Source organism: Vigna radiata, chromosome 10 (assembly GCF_000741045.1).
Source record: "Vigna radiata var. radiata cultivar VC1973A chromosome 10, Vradiata_ver6, whole genome shotgun sequence".
In the NCBI taxonomy this organism is placed as follows: Eukaryota; Viridiplantae; Streptophyta; class Magnoliopsida; order Fabales; family Fabaceae; genus Vigna; species Vigna radiata.
Genome location: NC_028360.1, coordinates 9,145,213 through 9,150,514, shown reverse-complemented (window position 1 = coordinate 9,150,514; position 5,302 = coordinate 9,145,213).

Sequence of the window (5,302 nt, the reverse complement as noted above, 5' to 3'; positions counted from 1 at the left end):
ACTCTATCTGTACATCTAATACATATTCACTTATCTTGCTTCATTAATCAATATATAATTTTCAAAAGTCAAACGCTTTTAATATTTAAAATTTATTCAAAAATTAAAGTTGATCACAAACCCATACATTTTAAAAAGAGCCTTAAAAAACAAAACAATTTAAATTAAATTACAACATTGCGTCAAATTTTGACTTGCAAGAATCATAATAACATAAATTAATAGTAGAACTTTTAATTTAAAATAAATAGTTTCTCTTCATATTCCACCACAATAAAAATGTTAAATTATTTACAAAATTTTATTAATAAAGCAAAATTTGTTGATAAAACAAAATTTATCGACAAATTTTAAAATTTCAATTATCAATTAAATTTTTCTTATTGACAAATTTTGCAATAAGCAATCGGTTGATAATATATAATATTTCTTTTCAATAAATATTTGTATTGGTAAAATAACATCAAATTTTTTGAAGTGTGTTTTGATTATTTCATGATAATTTTTTTTAATAATTTTGGTAAATATATCGATAATAAATATTTTTTAAAATTCATTAATAAAATAGTTGATAATTTAATTTTCTGAAAGGTTGTCGGTAAATTTGCTAATATTTAAAAATTTATAGGTAAATCTATTGATAAAACTCATTACTGTTTGATTATAAGACGATTTAAATATAACTTAAAGTGGTCTTTAATTTTTTTAAGAATTTGTAGTTCAATGATAAAGTTTTTCAATCAAATCTCATGATTAAATGTCTCACATCATGATATAAATTTTACAATCATGGTAAATGAAATCAGTTTACTTTGACAATGCTCCTAAAAACTGGACCATTAACTAACACATAGATATAGATGATGATATTTTGATTATATTTTTTGACAACTTTTTTACAACGAAACATATATTATTATTTTATTGGTTTATTTGAATTTATATTTAAAAAAATATTTAAAATTGATCAATCACAAATTGTCACATATAGGTTATCAAAAAGTTATTAAAAAAATATTGTTAAAAGAATTTTTTCTATTTAAAGTGAATCTCAAACTATCCTCATAATTGACAAAAAATCAAATTGAAATATTCCTAAATTTAAATTTAAAAAAAAAAATTAAATATATTTTTAGTTTTTAAGTTTAGATGTAAAATTAAAATTCATTCATTTATCAAATTTTGATACATTTGATCTTAAACTTTAAAAATAAATAGCTATTATTTTTATCCAATAATAATAAATTCTTTTTACAGGTTATAAATTAACATTTGAGTTAAAATATATGAAATGTAAAGAGATCAAATATCAATTTAAAATATCATTTCACATGTCACTACACTTAAGTTAAAATTACTATACCTATATATTTTATAAGTTTGTATCAAATTATATAAAAAATTTAAATATGCAGGAATTTGAATTTAAAATTAAAATTTAAAAGGCAATAATATTTAATCCTTAAAAAATAATAATGTATTTTGTAAAAAAAGAAATTCTAAATAAAAAGACGGTTTAAGCTAGGGAGAAAGTGGTTAGAGTGAACCCCTTGGAAAAGGACACATGACACATGGCCTTAGGTGGATCGTAGTCATTGGCCTTCCTACAGTTGTCATCATCCTATATTATAAATCAAAGCTTAGACTCTTGTTTAAAATAATAAACATAATTAGGGCGAGTTAATTGGGCTGGATTTGTTTAATCAGAGAGATGAGAAGAAGGAGAAAGTAGGAAAAAAAGAGACTGGTGGTGGTCAGGTAATGTCAGCGAATGATAAGTTGACACGTGTGAAGGTCGGTTGGTTGTTGAAGGACCCACGTCCTATATATCCTAAACGCACAATAATGAGTAAAGGGTTGTTGTGTGTTGTGAGTGTTAACTCTGCAACGGTACGTGGGGCCCACTGCCATCAACTTGCAGACACTGTCACATTTTCCTATCCATCTCTCAACCGTTGCTTTGGCGGCTACTCCTTTTGGTATTACCAACTGCCCCTTCTTCTATTCTTCAACTTTCGAAAATCACCACCCAATAATATTTCTTTTAATATCATGTATCGTATCAATATATAGATGTGTTAAAACGGGTCATCTAGATAATTGATATATTATAGATAATTGATTATTTAGTTAATAATTTCATCTGATTTATTAGATAAATTAGTTGACTCATTAATTCATTTAATTATAATATTTTTTAGAAAAAAAACTATGAACCTTTTATAATTGAAATTTAAACAAATTTTACTGGTATTTAATTAGTTTTAAAAATAAGAAATTTAAATGATTTTTTCAAGTAAAAAGAAAATAATAAATATTTTTTATAAAACTAAAAATTAATAAAATAAAATTAGGTTGGTAGATTGGTGGACCAATCCGACTTACGACGAATTTAATACAAATGAGTCGAGTTTTAAAGAATCAAGTTGAAAGCTAACCCATATAAAAAAAATATATTTTTTTCAAACTCAATTCAAATCCGTGATGAAATGGATTGACTTCCGAATTTTGATTCATTTTGACAATTCTACCCTTATCACAAAATAATTAAGTAAAGCAAATTAAAATGAGTAACCCGATGTCATTTTATAAAAATATATATCTCTAAGAAAGAAAACACAAATATAAAACTTTGAATGAGGATTTTTTAACTCGATCCATTTTGTGTTTTCAAAAAATATTATTATATATAATAAAGATAATATTAATTAAAAAAACGTTCGATTTGTTGACTAATGCTTCAAGACATTATCAGCATTTTCCATACAAAATATTATGTCATTCACATTCTCAGATCCAGAAATTCTCTTCAAATCATCAATTCCGCGAACTGATTTCCAGAATTTAAAAATAATAATTTGTATTTAAACAAACTTATTCATCGAAAATATAAATGCATTAAATGGTTTAAATAAACAAAATCATTTCCAATATTTATAATCAATCTTAAAACTGATGTTAATAAAAACTACTTTTCATATATTTCCCTTAAAATTTAGAGAAATCGATAAAAAAAAAGGTCTTTTATTCAAAATTTCAGTTAAAATATGTTAATGATGTTAAAAGTAACTTAATATTTTTTTAATTCCTTAACTAATATTTTTAGAACAGTAAATAACAGCCGAATAATGAATTATATGTTTTGTTCTACAGTAGTAAATTTTTTATATTTTTTACGAGGAATGGAGGGATATATATATATATATATATATATATATATATATATATATATATATATTGACCTAATATTATTTTTTTAAGATGAAGAATTGTAGAAGTGTTTTTAATGAAAAACTTTATACTTTAACCCAATCATAAGGAAGAATAGAGTAAGTTTATTTTTTTATTTATTTTTAGGTTATTTTTGCAAGAGTTTCATGTGGACATTGATATTATACATGTAATTTAAACTTACTCAAAGTGAATCTTTGTTGCTGCATGATATGTTTAAATTTCTAAGTGGAATCTTTATTGTCTAGTTAGATTATCATGTGTTAGGTAGAGCTATAAGAAGAATCTTTGAGAGAAAGAGTTGTTTAATCAACATAAAGGACCTAATCTTAATTCTTGTATTTTTTTAGAATGAACTTTTGTTATATTTTGTTTGTGAATTCTTGCATATTTTAGAATTATTGTTTGCTATATTGTGTGTATATGTGTTTGTTTGTGTGTTGTGTGTGTCTGTGTATGTTTGTGTGTATCTATATGTGTCTGTATTTGTTTGCATGTATGCGTTTGTGTATGTCTCTATGTGTGTGTTTGTATGTGTGTTTGTGTATGTGCGCGCGCGTGCGTGTGTATATGTGTTTGTGTATGTCTGTGTGAAAAATTGTAAGTTATTGAATGTGAAATTGTAATATATGTAATTTTTTTTTTGAGACATGAAGTTGGATTGACTTTAGGAATTGATTTATATGGTTGAGGTTTAGTTGTTTAAAAACAAATGTTTAAAGCCTTTTTGGTCCCTAAGTTAAGTGCTGATGTTCAGTTTAGTCTCAGCTTTTACAAATGTAAATCTTTGGTCCCTATGATATGTAGAACGTATCAAATCAGTCATATCCGGTAAATATCTACCAATGACGCTAGCTTTTTCTTTCTCTCTCTTTTGCTCCTCTAAATTTCTCTGAATACAACGTTTTTTCAGACAATTTTTTTCTAAAAACTTGTTGCGTCAATTTCTTTTCCTAATTGTTATCAAACCAAGACGTTAAAATTGAATATAACATCCCAATTTTAAGAATCTCGTGAAGTTTTGTTTATTTTTTTTATATACTGAATATTTATTATCAAATAAACATTTGAAATGCAGGAAATAAAAGAGCGAGCAAAATAAAAACAGAGGGCCACTTAAAAGTAATCCGTGTACAAATAAAAATAGAAAAAAAAGAAGGAAATAACAAAAATGGGTACAACTAACTGTTTTGCCAGTAAGCTAATCCAAATCCAAAAGCCTTCTTCTTTTCTCCTTCCTTCAGACCGAAACCCTAAGGTTCTCCTTCATTCTACCTCCTTTCTCCTGCAAGACACTTTGAATCATGCTGCTACCATGTTGTGCCTCTATCTACGAAGCTCGAGTCGACCATAGTGGAAACAACGTTTGTTCCGTCCAAATCAGAACCACCGTGCTCCTCAGATCAAGGCTCCATTCTGCCATCAAGTTGTGTCTTATCGTCACACGCTCCTTGAATTTCTTCCACCAAATCAGATGCACTCCCTGAAAGGGATACATTTAAAAGGTGTTCTCACCGGTAATGATGCTGATTCCACTCTCGGCTCCAGCCTCATCTTCCAAAAATAAAATATCATTAAAATTTTGTCTTTGCGTTGTGTTGCATGCTAAAACACCATCACCGCTACTTTCCTTCTCTATTGTCACAATCACCTTCATCTTAATTCATTCTTAATCATCCAATTAATTAATTTAAAATTTTTTATTTGAAAAGCAATTAATTTATGCTATCAACGTTCACAAAAGGCTGCCAAAAGATTGCATTCCACTGAAAAGTAGAAAAGAGAGGTTGTCAAAAGGCATTCTACAGAAAAACAGGAGAGAGAAAGAAAGAAAAAGTTAACTCCGTTTGTAGTATTTAATGCAAGGATGAGATCACTACTCAAAGACAAGGGTGTTGTCTGAAATAGATTTGTGTGTCTGTGTTATGCATAGTCGTTGAGGGAACCCTTTTACTATTGGGTGAGTGTTAAATTTGGGTTTGACAAAGAGTTGGGTGAGACCTGCTTACTGGGTGAGCATACTCGTGTTGAGCAAAGGCCACACACACACACCCACACACCCAGCCCATAC